The following is a 16953-nucleotide window of genomic DNA, read 5'->3' as shown; positions in this document are numbered from 1 at the left end:
TTCAATTTCTTGTTCAAGGGAAGATCTCTATTAAAAGGTCCCAGAGAGGTAATCATTCAGCACCTTCCTAAGCACTTCCAGGAGCCTGCACTTCACTCCCTTACATGACTACCACCTCCATTTTGGCATATGACACATTGTTCATTGAGAAAGTTTAGTTCTACATTGCACTAAAATATTTCCCTTTAACCTTAATTCACTGGTTCTAGTTCTGCCCTCTAGAGTCTAAACTCTTTTCCACAGAGCCATTATTCAAAGAGTTGAAGACAATTACCACCATTTTCAAATGTTTGTTGTAAGATATGATTTCGAAGCCCTTCACCAGTTGCATTTCTCTTCTGTTTTTTATACTTGCTGTTAAATACACTAATGGATGATGTTCATCTAATTGTGGTAAGTTTCATTTTTTTTAAGGCAAAACTTGTTTGAACTTAATGAAGTTGTATAAAAATGTAATAACTTGTCATGCACAAACATACTCACATATCAATGAATATTATTAATTCTCCACCAAAATGTCACACTAACATTCATATTTTAACAGAATTAAAATAATTATAATTAAGAAAAACATGGTTACTTAATTTGACGTAGTAAAAAAAAAAAAAAATACAAAATAGCATCCAAACTAAAAAATTCATAATTTACTTAAATACTTTTACTAAGATTAAAATACCCAGTTTTTAACTATAAAATAAGACAATTTTAGAGTGTTTGTGAGCTATTTAATATTGAGTATTTTTTAAAATTTGTGTCATGACAACTATGTAAGAGCATTTGATATTAGGTAACTATCCCGGGTTGAATTGTATCCTCCCAAATTTCATGTCCACCGGGAACTTTGTTGGTGACCTTATTTGGAAATAGGGTCTGTGCAGATGTAATCAAGTTAATATGAGATCATACTGGAATAGACTAGACCCTAAATCCAATATGACTAGTGTAGTTATAAGAAGAGGAACATTTGGCTACTACAAGCCAAAGAATGCCAAGGATTGCCATCAACTACCCAGAAGCTAGAAAAGGCACAGGAAGATTCTTCTCTAGAGACTTTGGAGGGAGCATGGCCCTGCTGACACCCTGATTTCCAACTTCCAACTTCCAGAATTGTGAGAGAATAAACTTCTGTGTTTTAAGCCACGCAGTTTGTGGTACATTGTTATGGCAGCCCTAGGAAACTAATACAGAAACTATATTTTCTGAGAAATCTGGTGGCATCTTTTTAATACCTCCCAGTTAGTTAGGCTGTCATCCCGCCAGGACTCACACAGGGGCCGCCCTGCTGTCTGGTCATGATCAACACTAGTTCTGATTGACTGCAGCCAACTCATTCAGACTGGTTGATGCCACTACCATAGGTTGTTAAATATTTTGAATATCCTTCCTGCCTGTAAAGTAAGCTATTAGGCATCGAATACTATCATCTTCTATTATTTCACTAAAGTTCTACATTTTGTAGATGGAATTATTGTTTTAAATTCTAGTGAAAGCTATTCTCGTTTCTACTAGATTTGAACCAGAAAGATAAAACCCTGGCAGTGTTGGCAGCCATCATGTGATTAAATGGAGCCTGAGAATAAAGCCAATGTAGAGGAAAGCAAGGCCATAATATGCAGAGACCAGATCCTGATTACACTATTTATACCAATCATACCTGAAGCTAGCTCTACCCTCAAATTTTTCAATTATATGGACCCCAAAAGTCCCTTCTTTGCTTCACCCAACTTAAGTTGGATTTTCTGTCACTTGTAACCAAAATAATCTTTTTATAAAGTGACCTATATTGCATTTAGTAGTTTAAAATGAGACTTTCTACTGTATTATATTATCACTCTCATTATGATAATCAATACCTGATTATATAAAAGATTTACCAAATACAATAAAACCATAATAGTATGTGTTTCTGAGAAAAAGTACTCACAGTCTGCAATTTAAAAATAATCTAGCGACTTTGTAGCCAGCAACTTTGCTAAGTTTGTTTATAGACTATTTTTGATTTTATAATTATAATATTTGTATCATCCATTAATAAAGATGTTTTCAGGGCTTCCCTGGTGGCGCAGTTGAGAGTCCGCCTGCCGATGCAGGGGACGTGGGTTCGTGCCCCAGTCCAGGAAGATCCCACATACCGCGGAGCGGCTGGGCCCGTGAGCCATGGCCGCTGAGCCTGCGTGTCCGCAGCCTGTGCTCCGCAACGGGAGAGGCCACAACAGTGAGAGGCCCGCGTACCGCAAAAAAAAAAAAAAAAAAAAAAAAAGATGGTTTCACTTCTTTTCCAAAAAAAATTTTAAAAAAATAAAAATAATCTAGCAACAGAGAAAAAAAATCATAGGATATTCAGAGAAAAGTCAGAGCTAAACTGTGTGTACTGAGTATAATTCATCAAATGAGGATAAATGTTCTATTTCATATTTTCTATACCTGAGTGCTGGTCATACAACCTCTTCCTAAGGGAAGCTACAATTTAGTAAAACTCTAATTACAATGCAAAATACACCTCCTTTGACATCAAAGAGGTGAGTCAGAAATTCCTGTATACCTATGTTATAAAATCTAAATAAATTATCTGGTATCTTTTAAGATAGAGACATTATTTTCAGTATTATTTATAATTTAAGCAATTTAAATCTCTGTTTTAGGCAATTTCTGATACTATTTATTAGTGTCTATAGGGAGGTGCAAAAGAGTTTTTGACTCAGCCTATATTTGGTCATGGTGATTTTCTTTTCAGTATCAATCTCTTAATAGTCAAGATTAGCCTTGAAAAATTAAATATAGAAAAAGGAGAGTTTTATAGCATTTCAAACATTTACTTCCACATAAGTAGGCCTTTCTCCCACATCATTTTAATTTAAGGCAGAAAAAGTTTTATTCTTCGCTGTTGAAGGATGCTTTTTTAGAGACAACAAACATAAAGGTATGAAAACTGCCCTCTGAACTGGCACTACAGTAAATCAAGGCCAGTAAACAAAGTTGAACTCAAACCTCCCCCTGAAAATTCCAGTGGACATTCTGCTCTAGCTTCCCTGCATTCTTTTTCTACTTACAATTTAACATTAACCTCCTTTAATTTTTTAACATTGATTAGTTTTACTTCCTCCAGTTGATCCTAAGATCAGGGCCTAGTCCCCATCCCTAGAGAAAGAAAGGCTGCAAAGGGAAGCCAGGGTCCTTACTCTAGAATCTAGACTGTCCTCCACATAAAAACCTCATCCCCACAGAGTCTGAAAACACCCCGGACCTGCATGGGAGGAGGTGGAACAAAAGGAACCTTACAGCTTACCCAGTTCAACCCTCCTGCTTTAGCGATAAGAAGGTGAAGGACTGAAGCACTTTTAAGCTGCCTTACAGCTAATTAGTGGCAGAGCTAGAAGTAGAAGGCAAGCCTCTTGGCCTGTGTTCTTTCTACTACACTAAGCAAGTTCTGCCAGAGAGCAGGATCATGGTAGAAAGATCTTTACTTATGCTCGCGGACTGGTATACGCCAGGCTCTGCACATGGAATAACAAGCTCAAGCCACTCAAAGTGCGGTCTGGGGACCAGCAGCCTCAGGGTCACCTGGGAGCTTGTTAGACATGCAGAATCCCAAGTCCCACTTCAGACCTTCTGAATTGGAATCTGTATTTAACAGGATCCCAGGTGATTTGTGTGCACATTTGGAAGCACTGAGGCAGGGAGCACTGCAATCCCTGCGGGACAGCAAACTGACTGCATTAAACAGTGGTTCTCAGCCCTAGCTGCACATCTGAATCATCTGAGGAGTTTTCAAAATGCTGTTGCTGGGGTCCACCCTCAGACTGGTGAAGTAAGAATCTTCCCAGTAGCCTCTAATGAAAAGCCAGGGTAGAGAACCACTGCACTAAATTCACTGGAGTCCCCTTCTGAACTCTGAGAACAGAGCCAACCACAGACTCTGCAGCTGCCTCTGCAGAAAAGGCCACAAACAGCTCCCAACTTTCAGGAATTCCAGGGCTCACTCGGAGCACTCCACATACTAAACTTGCCTCTGTGGATGCTCATCTTGGAGCTTCGACTGTGCTGAGACTGCTTTTTATATGGTCTTCACTACCACCTCAAACCCTACTCTCTGGCAACTTGCCCAGCCTTGACCTGGTCATCTGTAACAGCCAGTAATCTCATAACTTAAAACCTTCCCATGTCCAACTACACTTCTGCCATCAGGACTCCCTGCTGCCCACTGCCACGAAGCAGGTTGCTCCACAATGTCACTGTAGAAGAGAAACTAATAGGAAATGCAGGTGCTGTATGTAACCCAGACACCACTAATAAAAAGAGAACACATCCTCACAGTCAAAACTCCTCAGGTCATCTAGATGGAATGCCCTTCACCTTATGCCAAAACAAGGAATAAAGATTTAAATGAGGAAAACAATACCATAAATGTGTTCACAATGAAAACACTGGAAGATTATAAACTCCTATCTATCTATCTATCTATTTATTTATTTATTTTGTGGTACGCGGGCCTCTTACTGCTGTGGCCTCTCCCGTTGCGGAGCACAGACTCCGGACGCACAAGCTCAGCGGCCATGGCTCATGGGCACAGCCGCTCCGCGGCATGTGGGATCTTCCCGGACCGGGGCACGAACCCGCGTCCCCTGCATCGGCAGGCGGACTCTCAACCACTGCGCCACCAGGGAAGCCCTATCTATTTTTTTTTATTTTTTTATTTTTTATTTTTGGCTGTGAGGCTTGCAGCATCTTATTTCCCCGACCAGGGATCAAACCCGTGCCCCCTGCAGTGGAAGCACAGTCTTAACCACTGGACTATCAAGGAATTCCCTAAAAGTTTTTAAAGGATATTTAAAAAGTAAATAAAAATCTTGAAGTCATGTAAAATAATGATAAATTCTACTGCATGGAAAAAATTCTAAACACCATAAAGTCAAAAGGCAAATATTAAAATGTGAAAAAAAGATCTGTAGCTCAAATCATAGAAAAGGACTAATTTTTTCAATATATAAATAGCTTTAATTTCCTCAGCATATTAATAGTTCTCACAAACCAATAAGAGGAACAGCCCAATAGAAAAATAAGCAAATGATATAAATAGACAGTTCACTAAACAGGAAGTATACATGGATTTTAATCATATAAAAATATGTTCAATGTTACCCATAAGAAAAATGCAAATTAAAACTATGTGATACCATTTTTTACCTATCAGATTGGCAAAGATCAGAAAGCCAAAGTGAAATACACTCTGTAGACAAAGATGTGGATAAAACAGGCAGGCGCTCTCATACATTGCCAAGGGCAGGGTAGTTTAAATTAGTATAACCTCCCTGTAGAGCAAGTTGACAATAACTATCTAAACTTAAAATGCACATACCTTCCATCCAGAAATGCTACTTCCAGGAATTTATCGTACAGATACAATTGCATATGTAGAAAGTAAAATTCATGCAATGATATGTATTAAAGTATTGTTTTAATAGCACAGTATTGGAAATAACCTAAATGCCCATAGGTGAGGATTGGTTAAATAAATTATAGTATATCCAAATAATAGAATGCTATGCAGTCATAAAAAAGTGACTATAAGTATTCATATGGAATAATAACCAAAATAGATCATTAAGTTAAAAATATGCAGAACAGCATGTATATATGTATATCATCCTACCATTTGTTTAAATATAAACGCATATGCTTGTGTACATTGACGATATCTGAAAGGACACCCAAGACATTGGTATGAGTAATGACCTCTGAGGTTTGGGTAAGGAGGGTGGGAAGGTTAGGAAGGAAACTTACTTTTTTAGTGTACAAACCCTTTTGTGCCTATATACAAAAAACACTTCATGTTAAACAAATACTTCATTGATTGCCTTTTGAACATATGCCTCCAGGCCAGCGCAATGCTGAAATGGATTCCAACGTGAACTTTTCAGGAGAAAATGTTCTGGAGGCCTTATAGAACCCTAGAGAGACAACCAAGTTTTCTAGTGTAGTACTGACTGCATACTAAGGATTTCCTAACAGAACATGTTTAGGTCTGCTTTCCTACAAGCTGTCAAAAGCTATGCCACTCAGACAGTTATGTTATGCCTGCTGGAATCGAGCTACCCAAATAACTATGGGGCTCTTGTAGCTGAATTTTAATAAGCTTTTAACAATCTACTCTAGAAAAACACTGCTGTCTAAAAAATTAGGTGGTTATCTAAGAGCCTCAGCCCTGCTTTGGAATAAAGGATTGCATATAGGATGTAAACTCAAGTTAACTGCCCATAATGATCAGCTGCAGGAAGGGCTTGTCAAGGCCACTGGGGAGGAATTAAGACAAGAGGAAGTTTCTACGTCACTGCTGGCACTGAACAAACAACAGGACCTTCAAGGCCAATGGAACCCTGAGGAACAGGCCAAACCTAAGCCACAGATCTCAAGTGGTTATTCTTTCCTCTGTAAGAGATCAAACCAATACTACCAGTAACTGCCCAGAGCTAATTAATCTTGGGGTCAAAAAAAAAAAAGAAAAACTGCTGCTGAAAAGCAAAGCTTACACTGGGTAAGTCAGACACTAAACTAATATCTGTTCATTTTTTTAAAGCCTGAAAGTTAGATGGTGTATGAAGGTAACTGTTAAGGATTTAGAGATCCTCCAGAACACAATTTTGAATATATTAAAACGTCTCCTCGTGCCCCAACCCCCACCCAATCTCACTAACCGATACTGCTACACCTTCCCAATATGTTTGTGGATGTTGACCATGGCTGACTCTGATGCCTCTGAGTCAGTATCAAGAGTGACCAGATCCAGTCAAAGTGATTCATGGGTAACTGCCAGCCTTTGACTCAGGCAAAAATTCAAAAGAGCAAAAACTCAAGAAACCAAAAACCCAAAAGTAAAAGTAGGTATATAACATATTTCACCTTTGAAAAAGACCTTGGTCTTCTCCTTGGTCTTGTAGTATTTTGGAGTTTATTAAACATGACACAGCCATTTATTGAATAGTCCACCAATACCTTCTCCATACTTTCTGGGGGAGAGGGTTGGAGATACACCTCAGATAATAATAAATTCCAGCTGAGGGAGCAGCAGCTGTCCTTCTGGGAAAGAATTAAATCTTCTTCTGGATGTGTGGTCGCATCCAACAGAGGCCCATACCCCTTTGCTTCACCATTTGCACAACATAACCCGTTATGATTATTGCCTTTATCTGTGTGACCTAAGGTGTGAATGACTACTGAACACATTGGTTCACTACCTGGGAATTAAACCACAAAACATGGTGACCATTGGTCCTTAATTGGAGGTTCTCTGGCTCTGCCCAGTTTAAAAGAGCTTTTTCTTAGCATGGTCATGGTATGAAACTAAAAGAGAATCTGTGGGATTTTAACTTGAAATATTCTCTCTAAGGCAGCCATGTGTCAGAGGGTTATACGGCCTTCTCTTACAATACTTAGTTCAGCAGTTACTCTTGTTTACATTAGCATACTCATTACAGACTCTTATTAGGTTTAAAGTTCTAATCAACCTATAAACAAAGCACAGAGGACTAATTATAGTTACTGAACAGAATCTAAATATTATAAATCTTGATGATGTAAAAATAGTAATATAATTAATTTAAAAATCAGAAGGAGGAACAGAAAGGAATGTGGGATATAGTATAAGTACTCTAAATTCCTCATCTATCACAGCAGGAATCAATAGTTACTATCCAAAAATGAAAAATCAGGAATTAAAAGTATTGATATATTGTTAAAGGTTACAGGGATCACTGTGAGCATAACTGAGTTATTCGTCACCAATAGGGGTTCCTTTAAACAAATTTAAATCATCCATATGATGGAATACTATGTAGCTATCAGTAATAATGAGATAGTTCTATATATGCTCACAAAGAAAGATGTCCATTATGTACTGTTAGGTGGAAAAAGTAAGTTACAAAACAATGATCCCACTTTCGTAAATATGTTATAAACGTACGTATATTTACATGTGCATAGAAAATAAACTACAAAATTGAGTCAGAGGAGAGGGAAGGAAATATTTTCATCTGTATTTTATATATCTATATATTATTAGAATTTTTACAATGATCATGTATTGTTTTACCTTGTAAAAGTTATTTAATTAAATATAAAAATCCAATCCATGAAAGAAAAATGTAATACTGTGCTTTCCTTCCACTCTCTGCAATCAATAATACTCTAAGAACCATAAAATGTTCTTGCATACAATATTAACTTTTATTTTCTCTCCTTTTTAAACTTACCCTCTAGTTGCTAAACCAAAATAAGGCCAATACTTCTTTCCTAGGTCACTACCTAATTATGGTATACCTTCACTTTGCTTCTCAAGTGGACATTGTTTTATACCACTTAGGGCCTTCAATTTTCAATTCCATTCAATAAAGACATATTGAAAACCCCAGCACTGTGCTCATTTTAGTTAGTTTTCCTACAATAGTCCAACTCCCTTTCCCTGACAGGACTCTTAGACCTACCCTACCAAGTCCCTCTGCTTTTTACCTCTAACCCCTTCTGACTTCCTAGATGAGCAGTAGAACGCACTGCTCTCCCCTTCCCCAAAGGCAGGTCAAAGCACAGCAAGCACCTGCTGTATAAAAAAATAAATAAAATAAAATTCAAAAATTAGAAGAAAAAAAAAGCACAGCAAGTGCAGTGACCCCAGGGAATGAAGAGCAGAAGAAAATCAGCCACTTGTTAGCCCAGAAAAGGAGGTTACTGGACCAATTTGATGACCTTATTGGGGAGAGGGGGCAGGGATGAGCACACACGCATACCTGTTGATGTGTACTTGCACAGCCTGCTTATTTCATGCAAATTTTTAAAAAGTGGTTATAGTTTAAATAATGCTAAATCCCTCTCTTTCTTGGAGCCAAAGCATCAAAAGTTAGTTTAGATCACATTGGTTCCATTTTCTTTATTAACACTTTCAACAGATATCTCTACAATGTTGTTTCACTATTAAGCATTTTTGTGGAATTTCATTCTCTTTTCCCTCTTTCACATTTTAATAATTTTTTTTCAGGTTTTCCAAACTGCCCATTTTGATTTTTCAACTTTCAGTTCATAAATGTGGGACCTCCATGTGTACCCTCATACTTTTTATTATATTGAACAATTTGGTTCTGCTTCCAAGAGCATTCCTACTTATTTGTGCCCAAGGATTGGCCAACAAATGCTATAACTGATTGGAGAGGAGATGGGGGCCTGCTATAGAAAAAAATTTTTTTCTCTCTTTGTTTCTACTTTCAATTTAAGTTTGTAGAGATTTTACCATATTTTGTTTGCTCTAGATGAAATGTTCTCAAAGGTTTATCACTGCTTTTCTAATATCATAGATAAAATAAGAAAACAAAGATGACCCAAGTTCTAGCTTCTCCATCTTGATTTCTAAATTTAAAGTTACTCCAAATCTTATTCCTCTAATAAATAATATTTTTATAAAATTACCTGTTATAAGGGAATTATTCAAGGAAATTAAGAGTATTAAAGTAATTTTGTACTTAATAAAATAAATTGAAAGAAATTCTATAGACAGTAGCAAATTATCAGGGTAGCAAACTGTCACTTTCATTTCAAAGCACTGTCCTTGCAAAGCCATACAAATAATTTATTAAGTTTCCTATTTTTTCATGAAATGAAGGATGCCTGATCTTAAGCAGTTTTACTGAGAAAAGGATCCTGCTGTGTGGGTGGGAAGAAGGAAAGGAAGGTGAGAAAGGCCTTCCTGGCATGGGTGCATACAAAATACCGCAAAATGGCTGGCTTAAAACAAAAAAGATTACTCTCACAGGTCTAGATCTGGAAGCTAGAAGTCTGAAATCAAGGTATCGACAGGGCCATGCTCTCTCTTCAGGCTCTAAGGGAGAATCTTTCCTTGTCTCCTTCTAGGTACTGGTTGTTGCCTACTTATAGACACATCATTCCCATTTCTGCCTCTGTATTCATATGCCTTCTTTCCTGTGTGTCTGTATCTCTGTGTCCAGATTTCCCTCTTCTTAGAAGGACATCAGTCAGATTGCATTGAGGACACACGCTAATCCAGTATGGCCTCGTCTTAACTTGATTACATCTGCAAAGACCCTATTTTCAAATAAAGTCACATTCACAGGTTCTGGGTGGACATGAATTTGGGGGGACACTATTCAGCCCAGTACAGGTGAAGAGGCAGGAAGAGGTGGGAGAAAGGCAGTCCCACAGCTCCTGCACCTAACACAGGGGTAGTTGCCCAGAACAGCTGAGGGAGGCCAGTGTTTCAGAAGCTGTTTCAACCTGAAGATACTAGGCCAGATTCTCACGGCTGTTGCGGGAAAACAAAAGGGCTTTGACCAATAACGGGGATGAAAGTACTGACAGCTTTTACAGAAGGCTGCACAGTAGTACACTCACTGTTTTTATGCATGGGACCTGGATAATGTGAGATTGAAGACTTTACTGGAGTCATCCTACGTGCCAAAAAGAGCATTCAATATCCACTACTTGGATCAAAACCAGAAACGTGGCAAACTCAAACTGCTGGCAAAGAAGAGTGAAGAGGAGGAAGGAGAGAGGGAGGATGTTGTCCACTCAGCCTTTTTTATTGATGTAACAAAAGTTTCCTGACATATTTTCCAGAATTAGTCACAATCTCTGCCCTCATAGTCATTTCCATTCCAAGCCTGTGCGTGTTTAAAGCTCTTATACTGATTCCCTCTCCTTCTGTATCTTCCATCAGAACTCCTGCTTCCCATAGCTTGACATTAGCAGGTTGCCTCTGCATCAAGGCAGGAGTTGTGTGAAAGCCAGGTGGACACAAGAAGGAGGAGAAGCTCACCACCTCACCCCACACTTATGCTACAAATCTTAGAGAGTCTTTCCTCATTTCCATGAATTAATCATGTTCTCGCCATGCTGTGTTCCCAACCATAGGTTTAGAAACAGACCAGCTGAATTGATGGTCATGTATCTAACAGAATCTTAGCTTAAAACCAGTATTCATTAAATTTACATTTCATATAATAAGGCGATAGACTGGTATCCTTCAAGAATTTTTGCATTCGTCTAAGTGTTTCTTTGGTCTTCTAGCCATGATAGAATAACAGAGACTAGATCTACTCTCCCATCTTAAACAACTAGAAAACCAAACAAAAAATATATGAAATTGGGGTTTGAAGATGTTGGACACAGGCAGTGTAGGACAGTGATCTCTGAGGAAAAGGAAATAAACAAGGTAAGCTCTACAAATGTCCCAGCTCACTGCCTGAAGAAAGTTCTCAAAGAAAAAGATTAAAATGGCAAATGATTTCATTGTTTGTTTAAATAATCTAAGAGAATCAACAGAAAAAGCAATAAAATAAGAGAGTTTCAGAGAGTGGCCAGGAAAACGATCAATATATAAAAAATCAGTAACTTTACAACTGTAGCAATAATCAGTTAAAATCATAAAGATAAAATACACTATTCCTGGTACAAACACAAATTGTCAAATATCCAGGAAAATACCTATCATTATGTCAAGGAAACTCTATAACTGTACTGTAGGACATGAAAATAATCCCAACAAGCTTTTTATGAAACTTGTAAAATGATTCTAAAATTACTTTTAAAAGAAAATGCATGGGGTAATTAATTTTTAAAAAACAATGAATGATAGGATTATTAGATATCAAAACCAACTAAAGAGCACTAGTAATAATTAAAATCTATGTTATTATGACAGAAAAGAAAAATAGATCAGGGATTAGAGTATGGAGTCTAGAAATAGACACATTTACATGTTGGAATTTAATATATGATAAAAAGAGAATTTGGATCACAGATGGAAGAATGGATGAGTCAATAACGAAATGAAGTCAAGCAGTTCACCATTAAATAAAATAAACAAACTACATTACCACATCTCACAATCTCTAAAATAAATTCCAGATGGATTAAAGCCCTAAACATAAAAAATAAACTAATAAAGGTCTAAAGGAAAATATAAGAGAATATTTTCTTAATTTGAAGTTAGGAAAGAGTTCCTGAGCAAAACACCAACCCAGAAGCCATAAAGCAAAAGACTGGCAGATTTATTAAATATTAAAAAACTCCTGTTTGACAAATGATACTATTAACAAAGTCAAAAGAGAAGTGACAGTCTGGGAAAAAATATTTGCAATACATATAGGAAATGAAGGATTGATAGTCGTAATATATAAGTTACTTCTACAATTCACTATTACAAAGATAAACAACTACAGTAAAAGAGACAAAGGGCATAAACAAGAAATTCCTAGAAGAAATACCAGTGACCAATAAGCATATAAAAATATGCTCAATACCAATGTAATGAGGAAAATGCAAATTGAAACAATATATCATTTTTCATCTTTTAGAATGAAAATTTTTAAAAATCAGTAATATCTCATAGTCTAGAGAGTATGAGAAAATGGGCATACTCGTATACTATTTAAGAATATAAATTGCTCCAGTCAGGAGAGAAATTTTGCCTTTCTCTTTCACTCATTTATTCATTCAACAAATATTAGCACTTAGTTCATATAACATGGTGTGCTAGGCCCTAGGAATACAGCAGTGAACCAAACAGACAGAAGTTCTTGCCCTCAGGCAGCTTGCACTCTGGAGGAACAGATGCAGGGCGAAGAAGATAACAACTGAATATGTACAGTAGATGGTTTTAGTGCAATAAAAATAAATAAATTAGAGTGAGGGGGACTGAAGTGATAGGGATAGGAAGATGCTATTTTACATATGGTGGACAGACAGGGGGACCTTGCTGATAAGGTGAGGGATGATTTGACTGAAGTAGGGAATAAGTCATAAAGCTACCTTTATGAACACACTAGACAGTGGGAATGAGCTGCACTTAGACTCCATAGTGGAAACAGCAGAGATAGTATATGGCTGGAGCAGAGTGAAGGAGCATGAAAATGATGGAATTTAAGACTAGAGAGGAAAGGGGTGCGAACAATTTAGGCCATGCAAGTCATGGTCAGAGCTTTGGATTTTACTCTGACAAAGACCGGAAGCCACTGGAGGATTCTGAGGCACAGACTGTTATGATTGTACTCACATTTTTAAAAGATCACTGTAGCTGCTGTTTAGAGACCAGATTCCTAATGGGCATTAGTTAGGAAGTTATTGCAACAGGCCAGGCGAGAAATAATGGCAGCCTGGGCTACAGTGGTGCAGTGGAGGTGGTGAGAAGTGGTTGATTATGGATATATTTTGAAGATAGAGTTAGTAGGATTTATTAATGGATTAAACATGGGATGTAAGAGAAAGAGAGAAGTCAAGGGGAATGCCAGGTTCCTGTCCCTAGCAACTAGAAGCTAATATTTACTGAAATAGGGAAATTTGTGGAAAAAGTAGGTTGTGAGGGAGAGGGGGAAGGATAAGTGAAAGTGAGTTAAATGTGCTGCCTCATAGACACTCAAATGTATGTCAGGTTGCTGGATATAAAAGCCTGAAGTTCAGGGACATAATAGGTGTTAAAAATACAATTTCAAGAGTCATCAGTGCATATATAGTATTTACAGCCAAGGAGCTGGGTAAGATCTCCTAGAGAAAGTGTCTAATTGGAGAAGAGAAGTCCAAAGATTGAGCCCTGGGGCACTCCAGAGTTGAGCTATTGGGAGATGAGGAGGAAGCAGCAGAGGAAGCCACTAAGAATAGTTGAGAGGTAGAAGGAAACCACAAGGTCAGCGTCTCAGGCACCGAGGAGTAGTTCAAGAAGGCAGTGATAGCTGTGCCAATTTTTCAGCATCTGTCAAAATGTCAAGTGAGCATACCCTCTCATTCAATAATGCTATTTATCTATTCTACAGAAATAAGAATAAGTACACATGAAAATTGTTTTGCATGGACATTTATTAAAGTATCATTTGCCATAGAAAATTAAATGCCCATCAATAGAGGAAAGCTTAAATTATAGTGCATCTGAACAAGAGAACAAAATGTAACAATTAAAAAAACCTGGCAGATAGAAGTTATTGATATGGAATAACCTCTGGATATTAAGTTAAAAAACTACTTTAAAAACAATCATATGAAATGATTGATTCCACATATATGGAAAAAGAAAACATATATGTATATGTTACCTGCAGGGCAGGTAGGACAGTGTGATGAGAGAAAGCATGAGCTCCAAATCAGACTTCCTCAGATATAAATTTGGCTTGTTACCGTGAAAAAATTTCTTAACTTTTCTGACCTTCCTCTCTTCTATAAAATCCCTCAAATGGCGGTTCTAAGGATTAAATGAATTAATATACAAAAAAGATCAGTGTCTGGCATATAGTAATCCCTCAATAAGTGTTAGATATGAATAATGTCTTAATAGTGTACATTATAATATATAATAACCATATATATGAGTGCATAGGAAGAGATTTTGAAGTTTACTCTCCAAACTGTTAACACTGGTTTTCTCCAAGGAGAAGTTTGGGACTGGGAATTGGCAGGGGGATGAGAGGTAGCTGAAAGGCACTTAAAACATTTTGACATGTATGTCTAAATTACTTTCATTTTTAATAATATACTAGTGCAGATTTTTACAAAAGTATACGTGCATTTCTTATGAAATTTTTAAACTTTTTTTTTTAATTTAGAGAAGAGAAAAGAACAGTAAACATTTATGGACCTCAAAAGCTATTGCAATTTCTATTCAGCTGACACCAAAAAAGATAAATCAAAGAATTGGGATAATGTGAAGCAGGTAATGTAACATTTTCTAGCCATTTCCAAGAAAGATACACAGACAGACTGTGGCAATAAAAATAGAAAAGACAGAAAAGAAGAGCCTGAATAATGAAATAAAGGGAAGAGAATGAAATCAAGCACAGATTCACAGACTCTGAGTCTAACCATTCAGGCAAACAAAAGCCCTACCTATCACACCTGAGAAAGGCAGTCACCCAGTGTCTCCTGACACATTTCCAGTGACACAGACAGCATGTGTCACCTTATATTAACCAAATATAGTCCCTCACTGATCCTACTTGTCTCATCCGAAGTAACACATTTAAGACTCTCTCTTCACCAAGACTGACTCTTGGCTACATATTCTGGCTCCACTACCTTGTCTGGGCGAGCCCAGCCCTGCCCAGTGTGGGCAGAGAGAGCACTCCAAGGAGCAGGCTGCTACAGCTGCTCCAAATCTAAAGCAAATACAGCTAAGATTCTTTCGAGTTAATGACGCCAACAGGTAGACTGTTAAGACAATGTGGATGTACAATTGCATGACTTCTGACTTTGACTAAATTCTGCTTGGAGAAACAACATGTATTTGCAGGAGACAAATACTAAAGCATACTCTATGCAGGCTCAACTTAACTCTTTTGTACATAACTCAATGTTTTTCATCACTTCTTTCTTTGTCTTCAGTACAAACCCTTCACCAGCTCCTTCTCAGACCTTCCCAAGGTAGAGCTCACTACTCCATGTATGGCTGTGCCTCTAATTACTATTTACTGCATTTGCATGTGTTTTTTCTCATTATAATGTCATTAGCATGTGAGGGAGCCTGGTTGCCAGGGCAACCAGGAGTGGTGAATGCACAGCACAGCCTTTAATGAAAACTTAACCCTACTTCGTTTAATTCCCACTGTGTTTTTTGGCTCACTTCACTTTTGTGGTCGCAAGAATGGAAATATCCTGCAGTTACCCCTTCTTATGTGGTGCTGCTCCAAGGTCTTGGGAACCTTTGTGTTCCCCTGAACATACGAACAACACTTTATATTTCTCATAACTAACCCTGAAAACTTCCTCTGATAACAATAAATTCTCCTTCTGATCAACAGTGCTCACTCAACACAGTCCTTTGAATATCTAAAATAGTTTATTTTTCTCCAGACTAAATATTCTCAGGTTTTTCAAATTCGATGTTTTCTGCAGTCCTTATCCACCTAACGGCCCACCCCTGAAAACATTCTAAATTATCTGGTTGAGACCAAACTCACTCCTTCTATAGCATCCTGCCAATCTGGTAACCTTCTCAAAAGGAAATAGATTAGTTTGACATGACTTCTTTTTAGCCAGCCTACAAAGGTATGCTTATAAAAGCTAGGTATAATAATAATAATGGTTTATCAGATGATCAAATCAAGATTTAATTTAAAAGAAATCTCAGTCAGGCAAAAATGAGATGATATTTGGCATGAATAAAAGCAAAATCCTAAAGCTAGGCTCAAAAATCCAGCTACACAAATACAGGAGCTCTGCTTAGCAGCAAAGCACACCTTTAAGCCACAAGATATAGATGCCTTCAAGTTCAATAGGAGCCAAAGTGTGACAGGCTGTCATGAAGGGATTTCTTAGAACTCAGTTTGTAATTGTTATGCTTGCAAGATAAAGTAAGGAGAACAAGGTCAACAGTATCGCAGAACTGTTTTAAGAAAGTAAATCTTGTATGAACCAGCAATTAATGACCACAGAAATCTATTATTTTCTGGTATCACTGTCTTTCACAATATGAGGAAAGACAGAAATAGTGGGGCCAGCCACTGAAGTAAGGCAGCCTGAAGAGTTAGAAGCCAATAGGAATTGAGCTCTCACTTCTGATGGAGCATACGTGAAGAAGGGGACCAGTGAGAATGCTATTGTCCAACAAAACCAGCAGCAATGATGGTAATGTTGTTTTGTCCAAAATGGTAGGCAGTAGCCACTTAAAATGCAGCGAGTGCAACTAGGAAACCACATTTTTCATTTTATTTAACTTTACTTAATTTAAATTTCAACTTGAATAGCCACATGTGGCTAGTGGCCACCATATTCTACGGCACAGCACATAAATGATGGGCTGCTGCAGAGTAAATGTTCTGATAACATTTTAAGATCAGACTATATTCTTTAGCTTTCCCCCAAACAAGCAACTGAAGTGGGACCCAGCAACATCCGAGTCACAGTCTAGGAGGAGGTCCTACTATAGCATCCACTGTAGGCCACATTCTCTACAGGAGAAGGCCCAAGTCATAA

General features: G+C 37.6%; 1 protein-coding gene across 4 annotated transcripts in view; it reads right to left on the bottom strand.

Annotated features, from left to right (window-relative positions):
• The window catches only part of ATG10 (autophagy related 10), a 224620-nt gene that overhangs the window by 167261 nt on the left and 40406 nt on the right, over nt 1-16953 (bottom strand). The gene's annotated exons all lie outside the window — the stretch shown is intronic.

Source organism: Globicephala melas, chromosome 3 (genome assembly GCF_963455315.2).
Source record: "Globicephala melas chromosome 3, mGloMel1.2, whole genome shotgun sequence".
NCBI classification, from domain to species: Eukaryota; Metazoa; Chordata; class Mammalia; order Artiodactyla; family Delphinidae; genus Globicephala; species Globicephala melas.
The sequence above is the reverse complement of the archived record's forward strand: the minus strand, read 5'-3'. Positions and strand labels throughout refer to the sequence as shown.